This window comes from Hyperolius riggenbachi, chromosome 10, assembly GCF_040937935.1.
Source record: "Hyperolius riggenbachi isolate aHypRig1 chromosome 10, aHypRig1.pri, whole genome shotgun sequence".
Classification (NCBI taxonomy): Eukaryota; Metazoa; Chordata; class Amphibia; order Anura; family Hyperoliidae; genus Hyperolius; species Hyperolius riggenbachi.
Window position 1 is genome coordinate 255,580,166 of NC_090655.1, and position 14,988 is coordinate 255,595,153.

The 14,988-nt window shown below is 45.5% G+C and overlaps 1 pseudogene; it reads left to right on the forward strand.

The window, feature by feature from the left end:
- The window catches only part of LOC137537110 (oocyte zinc finger protein XlCOF7.1-like), a 58,269-nt pseudogene extending 49,493 nt beyond the window's left edge, over window positions 1–8,776 (forward strand).
- The last annotated feature ends 6,212 nt before the right edge of the window (window positions 8,777–14,988 follow it).

A 14,988-nucleotide genomic window follows, 5' to 3' on the forward strand; every position in this document is an offset into this window, starting at 1 on the left:
GCATGCTCACATAACATGGATATCACTGCCCTACCAGCACATTAGCTCCATCATAGGGGCAGCATGCTCACATAACATGGATATCACTGCTCTACCAGCACATTAGCTCCATCATAGGGGCAGCATGCTCACATAACATGGATATCACTGCCCTACCAGCACATTAGCTCCATCATAGGGACAGCATGCTCACATAACATGGATATCACTGTCCTACCAGCACATTAGCTCCATCATAGGGGCAGCATGCTCACATAACATGGATATCACTGCCCTACCAGCACATTAGCTCCATCATAGGGGCAGCATGCTCACATAACATGGATATCACTGCCCTACCAGCACATTAGCTCCATCATAGGGACAGCATGCTCACATAACATGGATATCACTGTCCTACCAGCACATTAGCTCCATCATAGGGGCAGCATGCTCACATAACATGGATATCACTGCCCTACCAGCACATTAGCTCTATCATAGGGGCAGCATGCTCACATAACATGGATATCACTGCCCTACCAGCACATTAGCTCCATCATAGGGGCAGCATGCTCACATAACATGGATATCACTGCTCTACCAGCACATTATCTCCATCATAGGGGCAGCATGCTCACATAACATGGATATCACTGCCCTACCAGCACATTAGCTCTATCATAGGGGCAGCATGCTCACATAACATGGATATCACTGCCCTACCGACACATTAGCTCCATCATAGGGGCAGTACGCTCACATAACATGGATATCACTGCCCTACCAGCACATTAGCTCCATCATAGGGGCAGCATGCTCACATAACATGGATATCACTGCCCTACCAGCACATTAGCTCCATCATAGGAGCAGCATGCTCACATAACATGGATATCACTGCCCTACCAGCACATTAGCTCCATCATAGGGGCAGCATGCTCACATAACATGGATATCACTGCCCTACCAGCACATTAGCTCCATCATAGGAGCAGCATGCTCACATAACATGGATATCACTGCCCTACCAGCACATTAGCTCCATCATATGGGCAGCCTGCTCACATAACATGGATATCACTGCCCTACCGACACATTAGCTCCATCATAGGGGCAGCATGCTCACATAACATGGATATCACTGCCCTACCAGCACATTAGCTCCATCATAGGGGCAGCATGCTCACATAGCATGTATATCACTGCCCTACCAGCACATTAGCTCCATCATAGAGGCAGCATGCTCACATAACATGGATATCACTGCCCTACCAGCACATTAGCTCCATCATAGGGGCAGCATGCTCACATAACATGTATATCACTGCCCTACCAGCACATTAGCTCCATCATAGGGGCGGCATGCTCACATAACATGGATATCACTGCCCTACCAGCACATTAGCTCCATCATAGGGGCAGCATGCTCACATAACATGTATATCACTGCCCTACCAGCACATTAGCTCCATCATAGGGGCGGCATGCTCACATAACATGGATATCACTGCTCTACCAGCACATTAGCTCCATCATAGGGCGGCATGCTCACATAACATGTATATCACTGCCCTACCAGCACATTAGCTCCATCATAGGGGCGGCATGCTCACATAACATGGATATCACTGCCCTACCAGCACATTAGCTCCATCATAGGGGCAGCATGGTAATTTTTGAATTGAAAATAAATTGTTTATTTTGTGGCGACTTTTAAGGCATACGAATGATATCGCCGCCGGGAGACTTGGGCACATGATACAGCCGATATACGGCTCACCCTGCTTCTGCACAAGTTCTGGTGGCGTTAATTACTATTCCCCCTCCAGGTCCAGGTGGATGGCCGGGAATGATGTAATTTGGCTGGCAGCTATTGCTGGAGGCCAAATTAGTGTTTTAAAAGTAACTTCAGCTCCGTCTTCTGATGGCGCCAAAGTTACTCCCTATGTGCCACTATAGCTGTAATTCCTATAACGATCTAACGGTCTATTGGTTTTCTCTCTTTTGGGTGGAGCCACAGAAAGTTCCCCAGCACAATTGGTTTCCCCGCCTCCCCTTGAGTTATATGCGAGTCAGTATCCCCAGAGTGCCCTCCCGACTAGTCATTGTGGAGTGTAAGGGATCGTGCAATTATCCTACAGTCATGTTCTGCATCCCCGCTGTCTTTTATGTCCCTTCACCCCTGGCAACATAGTGTGTAACCCAGCACAAGGGCTGACCTGTGTCCACTGGTTAAGTTGTAGCGGAGAGTAAAATAGTTACTGTCCAATGCTGGATGTACAGTTCAAAGCGGAGGTGCCGTTTCCTCCAGGGCTCCCCTATTTCTGTGGTGGCTCAGAAGCAGTGCGTTGTAGCAGATCGTAGAGAGCAGCAGCGTCACGTTCAGCTCTGGGGATTGCCTTGCCTCTCTGCTCTGCTTTCTGTGTCTCAAGGTGCCACTAGATGGTGGCATAAGAGGCAGCGAGCGGGTCAGAGAGGCACCCACCGTGGGGCAGTGACGATTTCTCTCTCTCCTCTACAACTTACCCAGGGGACACAGGTCAGTCCTAGTGTTGGGTTACACACTATGTTGCCACGGGGGTGAAGGGACATAAGAGACAGCAGGGAATGCAGCACATGAGTGTGGGATCATTGCACGATCCCTTACACAGGTCAGTCCCCTTGTGCTGGTTACACACTATGTCATGCCAGCCTGCCAGTCCAGGCCACATGTGTTGTACTTCTCCCTATCCTTCCAGCCTGCCATTCCAGTCTGCACTTGTTGTCCCTGTCCCAGCCATACCAGCCTTCTTGTACTTCTCCCTATCCTTCCAGCCAGCCATTCTATTCTGCACTTGTTGTCCTGGTCTCTGCCGTGCCAGCCTGCCAGTCCAGATGTGTTGTCCTTATCTCTATCCTGCTAGCCAGACATTCATATGAATCAAATGAAGGGTTGAAGTGGTACTGAACTCAAAACTTTCTATTTATACTGTGGAGGGGTCTATACTATGGAGGGGGCTTATATGCGAGTCGATCACTGTTGCCTGGTTTTTAAAGGAAACATGGGTACCTCAGCTTATACACATGTCTGCTTATTCATGATTATATACGGTAGTTGTGCCATCTAGTAGTAATATAAGAGGTTAGGAACACCCAAACCTACATCACCCTTACTCCTGTCTAGTGTTTGTCTGGTAACTAGGCTACATCTTCCCCCAGATAAAGGTGAAGCATGATTTTTGCTTCGAGGATAGATCCTGAAGTGTGAGCACCATGGGAAGCGTACAGAGTGCATAAAGTAATTTGTGTTAAATTGTCAATTTTACTAACATAATATGCCCAAGCCAAATCTCGAATTCTATAACACACACTGGACTAAAGAGGTGAGGAGGATTCTGGGAGTTCACATGATGTCACTCTGTGTTATCTATTTTAATAAAACACACAGCTGATGGAGAAAGGATGAGGATTCTGTGTCATGTGACATTCTTGTTGGTATCTCTATACAGAGCTTTTCTCCGGGGAAGTTTGGGGATCATGTTACCATCACAGTGCCCCCACCTCACTCCCTGCCATGTAATGGACACAAGGAGAAGATTCTGGAAGTTACCAGGAAGATGATGAAGCTGCTGACAGGAGAGGTGAGCAGTGCTGGGAATTATGGGACATTATCCAGTAATACAAGAGATTTGTCTAGGTGGTAATGGTATCGTGTGTGTCAGGTTCCTATAAGGTGTGAGGATGTCACCATCTATTTCTCCATGCAGGAGTGGCTATATATAGAAGGACACAAGGACCTCTACAAGGACACCATGGTGGAGAATCAGCCGCCCCTCACATCACCGGGTAAGAGGAGACTATCATTTCTTGCACAGAAGGGAGCAGTATGGAGGGTCCACCTGGATATTCCCATCATCTGCTAAAGACAGAAACTATGAATTTACTGTGCGTGTTTCCTACAGGTGGATCCAGTAACAAAGACCCACCAGAGAGATGTACAGGTCCTCTTTATTCCAGGGATTGTCCACAAGAAGATCATACCATCCCACACCATTATCAGGTAGGTGAAACTGAGGGTCATTAGAGACATCAAACTGTGACACATTCTTTCCTTTTGTGTATGCTGTTATCTGTGTTCTCATTTTATATTATTTCTCACTTTGTGCACTTAGGATCTAGAACTTCTACATGGAAGTGCAGTGGTTAAAGAGGAAGAAGAGGAGACATATGTGAGGAGTGATCAGCAGTCTATGGAGGAGGGTGACATGATGAGGACAAGTAAAGAGGAAGAAGAAGAGACGTATGTGAGGAGTGATCAGCAGTCTATGGAGGAGGGTGTCATGATGAGGACAATTAAAGAGGAAGAAGAAGAGACATATGTGAGGAGTGATCAGCAGTCTATGGTGGAGGGTGACATGATGGGGACAAGTAAAGAGGAAGAAGAGACATATGTACAGAGAGATCAGCAGTCTATGGAGGAGGGTGACATGATGAGGACAAGTAAAGAAGAGGACACTGTTACAGAGGACAGAACAGGTGAGTATTCAGCAGTAAATATAGAATAATGTGTATCTGTATTGCTGGTATAACTGTCACTGCTCACAGACTGGCCATATTAGGGGTTATGCTATGTGCTCATGTTAGATTTTTGCCATCTCAAAAAATGATCATTCATGATTGTATTTGGTGACAGCTTAGTAACAATAACAGTACAGACACCCTGATAGATTTGGAGTACCCTGTTCTGTTCTTTGGAGAGGGTGGATGTTCTGTTCTGTGGAGAGTGAGATCCCGCTACATCTCACAGTAGAGATACAATGCTTATCAGGCCAGGACTCTCCAACTCTGAGAGTGACTATATTGTCACATGTAGCTATAATCACTTGTTTTTTTAACCAATAAAATCTACCATATGTGGTTTAATCTAGCTTTACAAGCCTGTGGTAAGCTGATAACGGTAATTTGGTATTTATTTCCTTTATTTGCACAATTGGGAACAAGAGAAAGAAAAAGGTACATTACAAGGGGCATATGAGTGACCGGAGGATACAATCCTATATAATAATGAGCATGTGTCGCTGCGTCCAGCAGTTATGCAGCGTCCCTGTTATTTTGTTACTGCACATGTGTGCAGTAACGGACAGCTGGAGGGACCAGGGAGCGAGGTGGGTGGGCGGGCAGTTGCGTGTGCCCATGCGCAGTGACTGGCGGCGGTAATAAGAGACCTAGAGCGCCTTTTTAAATGGGCTTGGGTCTACTAGTGGTAATAAGGATGTGTGAGTGACACCATATTGCTCTACAAACAGAACACAGAACTCTTGCTATAAGTACTTACACATTGCTTCCAATGTCTCATTAATCTGTACAATTTACTGCTTTTCCATGTGTGGCCAATGCTTTACGTGCAGGGAGGTCAATGAGATGCAAATAGCTCTGCACTTATATGCAAATTGTATGCAGCCAGTCTCATTTATCAGGAAGTACATTTAATTGGCTGAATTCCAAGATGCATAGCAAGGAAATGAACAGCACTACTTAAAAACAGGCAAGTGCCTACCTGCAAGAGAGTGCAAGCCCCACTATAATACACACCTAGCATACGCATAACCTGTCTACCACTGGAGGATGTTGGTTTCCTGTATCAGCTTGCATGCAACCTATTAAGTACTCGTCCCTCCCACTGCGAAGAAGTCAATCCTCCATGGGAGGGGACCTAACACTAACTAAATCCTAACCTATGTATATGCATAGCCTGGGTGCGGCTAATCAAGTAAAATTGAAAATTGCGCAAAAGGTGGATCAGCACATCACCAGGCCGCGTCCGAATGGCCTCTGCTCAGAGGTGCGCTGAGCCCCCCCAGAAACTGCAAACGCACCTTGAACCCAAACAGAAGCTCTGCATATTTCAAGATACATTAGACTTGCATGTAAGGCAAAGTTATTGTCATGGGATTGGCCGTCTGTAACGAGCACAACCTTCTGCAGTTCCCTGTCAGGCTGATAACTAGTGATGAGAACACAAATGTGGGCAAGCACCATCCATGAAAACAAATAAAGTATTAAATCTCTCCATGCAATCACCAAATATATAACAGGGAGTGTGCAGGATGGATCATTAAACCGAACTACCAAACACGGGAGAAAAGCAAATCCAATAGAAACCGCACCACTTCTACCAAGTAGGAAAATACAAACATGAGCTTTATTTGATATACATGTATGAACATATAAAAACACTAAAAACATATAAAGCAGGTTATAGATGTAGATAGTCTACTAAAAAAAAAAAACCTATGAAGCAATAAATATGAGCCACCATTCACAGGTATAAAAGGTACCAAAGCACCGTGTGGGTCAGAAATAATCACTAATACATGGCTAATGCCACAAACTATAAGGTATCAGATAAAGCTATTAAGGCCTGGTGAGCCAAGGAAGAGCAGCATGCAGAGGTGAAGGGAAAGTGAGGAAATAGAGGAGTAAGGAGGCAATGCAGCCAGGAGAGTCCCACCACAGTGTGCTGTTAGAGGAAACGGAGGATGAGTGTAAATAGCGACAGGCGGTGCTTGAGAACCAGAGTGTAAGGCGCACGGCGGTGCAACAAGATGAGACTTACCAGGCAACAACACAATGGTGAAGGGTGGGCTGATGTGACCCCCCCGCTCTGGGCCATCGCAATTCACTGGCTAAGCGGCCTCTTCTGGACAAGTCCTTTGTTACTTCTCTCTTTCCTCACTTTCCCTTCACCTCTGCATGCTGCTCTTCCTTGGTTCACCAGGCCATAATAGCTTTATCTGATACCTCATAGTTTGTGGCATTAGCCATGTATTAGTGATTATTTCTGACCCACACGGTGCTTTGGTACCTTGTTTACCTGTGAATGGTGCCTCATATTTATTGCATTATATTTTTTTCAGTACATTATGTACACCTATACGCTGCTTTATATGTTTTATTGTTTTATATGTTCATACATGTGTATCAAATAAGCTCATTTTTGTACTTCCCTACTTGGTAGTAGTGGTGCGGTTTCTATTGGATTTACTTTTTCTCCTGTGTTTGGTGATAACTAGTGAGGGTCAGTGATATGCTAATAACTCTGAGATGGTGCTAATTATATGCAAAGCGATGCAGCTGCTGCATCTGATCCATTTTAAAACTGAATCAACTTGGATTTCACAGCAGCTCACTGACCATCCCTAATGATAATTGTTCCGCCCCTCAGAATTATCTAACAGGAAGTGATGATGTTTCTCTATTTGCAGGGCGGAGTCCCAGCATCAGGAACCTCTCAGAGATTGGTCTCTCTGTATCCACAGACTCTACAACAGACGATGATGACATTGGACAAGAGTCTCCTGCAGATATCCTGGTGACCCCAAATATTTCCCCAGACTCCCCTCACCTGTCTAACCCTGAGGGGCCTCCTACCCAGCACAGCTCTGCCCCCGCTGGAGGATCTTATTCCTGTTCCACATGTGGGAAATGGTTTGGACATAAATCAACCCTTGTCTTACATGAGAGATCTCACACCGGAGAGAAGCCCTTTTCATGTTCTGCGTGTGGGAAATGTTTTGGGCGGAAAGGACACCTTGTCATACATGAGAGATCTCACACTGGTGAGAAGCCCTATTCATGTGCTGAGTGTGGGAAATGTTTTGGAGAGAAAGGAAAGCTTGTCATACATGAGAGATCTCACACTGGCGAGAAGCCCTATTCATGTGCTGAGTGTGGGAAATGTTTTGGAGAGAAAGGAAAGCTTGTCATACATGAGAGAACTCACACTGGTGAGAAGCCCTATTCATGTGCTGAGTGTGGGAAATGTTTTGGGCAGAAAGGACACCTTGTCATACATGAGAGATCTCACACTGGTGAGAAGCCCTATTCATGTGCTGAGTGTGGGAAATGTTTTGGAGAGAAAGGAAAGCTTGTCATACATGAGAGATCTCACACTGGTGAGAAGCCCTATTCATGTGCTGAGTGTGGGAAATGTTTTAGAGAGAAAGGAAACCTTGTCATACATGAGAGAACTCACACTGGTGAGAAGCCCTATTCGTGTGCTGAGTGTGGGAAATGTTTTGGCCAGAAAGGAACACTTGTCCAACATGAGAGAGCTCACACTGGTGAGAAACCTTATTCATGTTCTGAGTGTGGGAAAAGTTTTGCAGAGAAATCACAACTTGTCTAACATAAGAGGTCTCACACTGGTGAGCGCTATTCATGTACTGAGTGTGGGAAATGTTATATTTACAAAGAAACGCTTACCAGACATAAGAAAACCCACACTGTTGAGAAGACCCATTCATGTGCTGAAGGTGGGAAGTGATTTGGAGTGAATTCAGACTTTGGCGGACATGAGAGAACTCACCAGTGAGAAATCCTATTCCTGTACTCAGTGTGGGCAATGTCTTGGACATAAAATACACCTTGCTAGACATGAGAGGTGTCATGCCTCAGCAAGTGGTTGCCCATGGCAACCCACCAGCTCAGGATTCTGACTGCAGAACTGTTTTCCCTTCTAGGACTTTTAGACGTTCCCGGTGGCACCTAGTGGCTGGGATCTGCTATGCATCCCTGTTTGCAGGTGAGCTTACTTCCAGCACGCACCACTTGACAAACAAACCTGTGAAGGACATACTGTATATGTGGATTTCTGTTGTGGCCTATGTGGTCATAAAGGAGGAAACATTTACAGAGCTGTTTAACCCCCCAAGTACCATGCAGTGTGGGAGTCTCCCGCTGGCTGTACTGCCACCTAGTGGTCCTAGATGAAATGACATAAGTATATGAATTAAAGTGGACCCAAATTAAAAATACAAGATTTCCGAAATAAAATCTATTTTCTAAATTATAATAATAAATAGCAGCTTTTTGTTCAGCTGCATGATGACAAATATAAAATATTTTACATTTATTGGAGAATCCCCTCCCTTCCTTTCAAATTGCCAGGACAGAATCTGGCAAACTGGTGGAGTAGATGGTATCCAGCAAAGGAGGAATTGCTAATGGCTGCCACCTGTATAACCCTAGTTATGAAAAGTGAAGGGTGAAAAGCATGCACTGAAATGCTCATTGGCTTGAAGGAGTGTTTATTTATCTTTGTATGTGTCAGAGTGGTGCAACTAAAAATTTTGAACTAAAAAAAAGTGTGGTTTGGGTCCGCTTTAACCACTTCTCTACCCTGGTCGTTTTCACAGTTTAGCTCAGCTCTGATTAGTTTGGCAATAACTTTCTCAATAATTATGACACACACACACACACACACACACACACACACACACACACACACACACACACACACACACACACACACACACACACACACACACACACACACACACACTCTCTCACTCACTTTATTTTCTATGCATTTTAAAAGGAAAATGGGGAGAAAACTTCAAAAACACAATTATCCACTTTCATGCATTACAGCTTTAATGTAAATAGTTCTATTTTACATTAAACCCACACATTTTATTTGTCTATCTCTCCTATTTATTTAAACAGTTAATTTGTTTTCATCGTTTATTAGTAACACATTGTATACCCTACTCGTGTGTTACATCTGTCTTCTCCAGGAATTAAATCTTGAATTGATCTTGGGGGGAGGAGAGGAGTTTGCTGTTCTTCCTTTTGGACTCTATAGCATTTTTATCTGGTCAAAGATAAGTAAACAGTGTTATCTAGGATTTTGTAGAGAGGAGAGTGCAGTAACTTATTTTCACGTCATGGGGTAGGAAATGGTTAAAGGAAAAGACATCAATAAAATCATTATAAAGTGGTCTGTGTTACATTAAATTAACCAGTGGAAGAATGAATGATTTTATGAGGATATAAACTGACTAAAAGAAAATCAGTGTGCCAGTAATCTTTTTCCAGCTGTTATTCGGGCGTTCTGGACTAAGGGCTTTCCACACTTGTATCCAGAACACTTCCGTCTTTTGACAAGACACAAAACATTGATCTTGTGCTTTTCTCCCAGCAGACTCAGTGTGAGGATATGGTGTGAGGATATGGATGGTATATGTGGTGAAGACGATATGTACAGTAATACGCAGGACATGGCGACTATTTATGATATTGTCATGATATTAGAGGTAACTGCCATATTGTTTGTCTGCTATGTCTCACATGTGTATTCTGCTTTGAAGCGATTGTCATCTGGCTGTACTACATTTGCATCTAAAGCGGACTTTAGTGAATAGAGCTGGGGTTAATCAGACAATGGCAGAAGTGAAGGGTTTTGTTCCACCTTATCTGGAGTTGAAGCTTTGAAGTCATTGACAACTGAAACATTTACACTTCTGTTGATGAAGGCTGTTAAAGCATTGTGAAGAACTCTAGACTAGCCAGGAAGAGCCTCCTCACCAAACGTTTGACATGTGTGTTAAACACTATTTCATTGTGAGGAAATTAAATTATTGGTGGAGGTGTAAACTATATCCTGTAAATTACATCTATTGGGAGATGGGAAATTGCGTTAGCCTCTGGCCAGGAAATGGCTTATTATGCCAAGAGCAGTCAAGTCCCCACCTTTGATCTGCTGTGAAATACACTTTTAAAACTAGTTCCTCCCCTCCCCAAGGAAGTTACAGCCTCCGGGCGTATCTCACAATATAAAAAGCAGGGCCAGTGTAACGATCGGTGAGCACAGAGAGTATCTGATTACCGGTGATCTGCAGTATCACTGGGAATACAGATATATACCAGATTATAAGTGATCTGCAGTATCACCGATAATCCGATATACTAGCTAACCTCTGTTCACCTGAGTAGAGTGTAGTGTTTGGTGTAACAGTAACACTTTGAGGACTAGGCCTCAGTGCAGCAAGGAGTACTGCACAGATTCCTTCCGCAGACCTGAGCTCTCCAAGACGAGAGGAGTCAGACTGACAGTAGGAAGGATGTCTGGAAGTGACCCTCAGGAAGAAGGGTCGCTAACAGAGCGAGGAACCGCCTCTAACGGTAAGGTCGGTTCTCGAGGTCGGACAAGCCAGGTCGTACACACATGGACAGATAAAGTACAAGATCAGGAGACAAAGGCGGAGTCTAAGTACAGGCAGAGTTCGGCAACGGGGTATCAGAAATATCGAGGTACAGAATCAGGAGGCTGAGGCAGAGTCTAGAAACGAGCCGGGGATCGGCAACAGAGTATCAGAAATATCGAGGTACAAGATCAGAGTTCAGAAGGGTAGTCAAGGCAGGCAGAAGTCATACAGATAATCACAATCAAACTAGTACTTTAGCTATCAACAGAATCTAGCTAAGTGTAGGATTACAGCTCCAGCTGGTCCCGGCACACTTGCGGATCTGACTACGGATCTGGGTGCTCCCACATATGTGATCGCAACGCCAGACAAAGAGCAAGTGAACAGCCAGCAGTATATATACACAAGGACCTTTCCAGGACCTCCCTAATTGCTGGACCAATGAGAGTTGTGGAAAATGTCAGCTGACCCACCTGGTCAGCTGACTCACTTCTGGCTGTTATTTAAACTCAGCCTCTGTGCGCGCGCGCGCGCGTGTCACTCTGAGCCTTGGTGGACTATAAGTCCCAGCCACACCAGTACTGTCTAGCAATGTATTTTGTGAACCGCTTGCGGGGGCCGCCTCCAATGCGGATTCCGCCGTTCTCAATGCGGATTCCACCGTTCCCAATGCGGATTCCGCCGCTCTGCCTAAGCGGCATGCAGCGGTTTTTCCACGTTGTGACGCCATGCTGGACGCGGAAACAGCCGCCTCACCTTGAGAGACGGTGGCTTTTCCGCGTTTCCTTACAGCCAGATGCCTAGAAAGTAACTACTCCTGAGAGTAGCTCATCGCTAGAGATGATCCCGAGGAAATCGGTAAATCCGCGTCTCTCCACGGTTGGACATTTGCGATGGTAAAAGTTCACTTTACGTTTATCCCATTTTTATTTTTGCAACTTGTCTTGTGTGTATCTTTGTAAACTCTTAATCTTGTAACTTTTTACTTTGTAACTTTTTTACTTTGTTTTTTGTACATCTTTTGTATATATTACTTTCTGCATTGTTCCACGTTTTCCTGGAATATTAAATCGTTATTTAATAAGCTTGACTTCTGCTGTACTAAACTAACACTCATAGCCTAGAAGAGACTGAAGTGTAACTAAGTTCATGCCTGATTGTATGATTGAGCGACACTACCGTATAAGATTGTAATTGCATTGGGTGTGGGGCACTTGTCATACGTTGGCCTAAGCGCGCAGCTGACCCAACGTACGAAAACGCCAGTGCGAGTAGCTCGACAGCAGAGTGGCTAACAGTATCGTTCGGAACGACTGTTAGTGGATTTGCTTCACTACAGTGTAAGATTGCAATTGTGTGTGGGTGTGCGTGGCGTTCTCGTATTCGGCCTAAAGCGCCAAGCTGACCCAAATACGAAAACGCAGATTGCGTGTTGAGCACTCGACAGCTGAGTGGACGTGTCTAGCAATGGCTAGTGGTGGCAGTGGGAAGTGTTTGAGGGGTCACAGCCTTGTTTTTAGCTAGAATAAGGCTGCACCCCGCTTGATCTGGTCAAACCCGCAGTCGGGAACCGTATACGCAGGCGTGCCGCGGGCCGGTTCAAGACACTCAGTACTTCAGGTCCACGGCCAGAAACGTAAGGCAGCCCCTGTGACTGCAGATGGGCCCAGAGGTGTGAGGGGGCCTCAACTGCTAACCCTCCCTTTCTCTAATACCCCATATCAGGTGTTTTGTGACTACACTTGTTATGGGTGTGAAGATCCTGATGGCCACACTTGTTTTATGACCCTTGTGAGACGGTCCCCAAGGCTGGGAGGGTCACCAGGGGAGGCCAGGGAAGGGGTGTGAGACGGTCCCCAAGGCTGGGAGGGTCACCAGGGGAGGCCAGGGGTGTGAGACGGTCCCCAAGGCTAGGAGGGTCACCAGGGCAGGCCAGGGAAGGGGTGTGATATGGTCCCCAAGGCTGTGAGGGTCACCAGGGGAGGCCAGGGAAGGGGTGTGAGACGGTCCCCAAGGCTGGGAGGGTCACCAGGGGAGGCCAGGGAAGGGGTGTGATCGGGGTGTGATATGGTCCCCAAGGCTGGGAGGGTCACCAGGGGAGGCCAGGGAAGGGGTGTGAGATGGTCCCCAAGGCTTTGAGGGTCACCAGGGGAGGCCAGGGAAGGGGTGTGAGATGGTCCCCAAGGCTGGGAGGGTCACCAGGGGAGGCCAGGGAAGGGGTGTGAAACGGTCCCCAAGGCTGGGAGGGTCACCAGGGGAGGCCAAGGAAGGGGTGTGAGACGGTCCCCAAGGCTGGGATGGTCACCAGGGGAGGCCAGGGAAGGGGTGTGAGACGGTCCCCAAGGCTGGGAGGGTCACCAGGGGAGGCCAGGGAAGGGGTGTGAGACGGGCCCCAAGGCTGGGAGGGTCACAGAGAAGAAGGAAATTAAAGTTTGTGAACATTAAGGAACCCCATATAAATTATAATTTGTTACTAAAAATGAGGGAGAGAGAAGAAACCCTATATATAGCACCACTCAGAAAACCGATGTTTGGTATCCAAAATATATATATGTATATCTTTATTGTATCAAAATAGATATTGTATTGCACTTCACATAATATTCATACATTTAAAAACAAAAACAATTAAAAAGTTGGGGCACAACCCAACAAACAATCTCTGCCATGGTGACACTATGCATGACAATGTACAAAAATATAAATATATAATATAAAGCCTCCTGAATATCTGAATCAAATAAATTGTGATATAAATCCTCAAAGGGCTCAATACATGAGCCCTAATCGGATAGAACCCGGGTTCAGTACTGAAAAGATAAGAGACAGCTACCCACTGTCATATGTAAAACACAACCTGAAATTCAAACATGGGTTAATAAAAACTGTGATCAATAGTGTATATACAACATAAGAGTGATATTGCATAAAGGTAGGCAATATGGGAAAAGGCAGGACCAGTGAATGAGCAAGAAACAGCCTGTGAATGAAAAAACAAAGAGACAGTACTTAGCCCAATACAATGAAGATGGAGGCAGGCACAGCGAGGCAGAGAGTGGCAGAAGGTCCCCTCAAACGGACCAACTAGTTTCGCGGGTGTGAATCCGCTTTTTCAAGATGCGGGGGAGACCGTGCTGTTCCGCCGCCATAGCGGCGTTTAAATAAGAGTGGAGGAACATCGCGAGGCATAGTCCGCCCACCCGGAAGTGACGCCACCCGGGGCGGAACTGCTGTTGGCCAGGTTCAGGAAGCGCAAACCACGCTGGAACGCGGAAGTACAGGTATGTATGTAGCGACGCTGCAAATATATCTTCTAACAATATAATAGTAATTAAAATTATCAAGCAAGGCGCACAAGGGGAGCCACTGCCACACAGAACATGGCCATATATTGTAAATGTATTAGATATATTAAAGAGAGTTCCGCAGCCAAGGAACCAAAAGAATAGACTATAACTACAGTTAACGAAGCACTCTAGAAGAACCATACAAAATAGAGCCCAACCACAGAGCAAGAGAAATATATATCCCATAGGAGGAAAAATAGCCTGAGCAGAGACCCCCGCAGCCCAAACACCATAGGAAGAAATTAATGCGCGTGTGCATTCATTAAACATAGGAATCACCCCACATTATCCCTACTATACACACATACAATGTCCTGCCTACAGGCAATGATTTTTCAAGATGGCAAATCTTCCATATTTATGTTCAGCATATTATTCATGATGGGAAATCTTCCATAATTTTCAGGGCATACATTTTTTAAGATGGGAAATCTTCCATAATCCACTTGAATATCGCAAAGGCCAATACCGAGTGTCTTGAAAGTGCCATAGGAAGGGTCCCCCAAATCCAGACCAAAGTGCATACACAGAGGGTCCATGACACCCTGCATCACATCCCTACTCAATCTAGCCCCATATCTCTGCGTATAAGAAAAGACAAGGAGGGAACGTTAGCATACATTATAAGGCATACTTAGGTGCTCCAACAGAGGTTTCTGCCAATCCCAGCATGAACTCATCCTATAATAGAT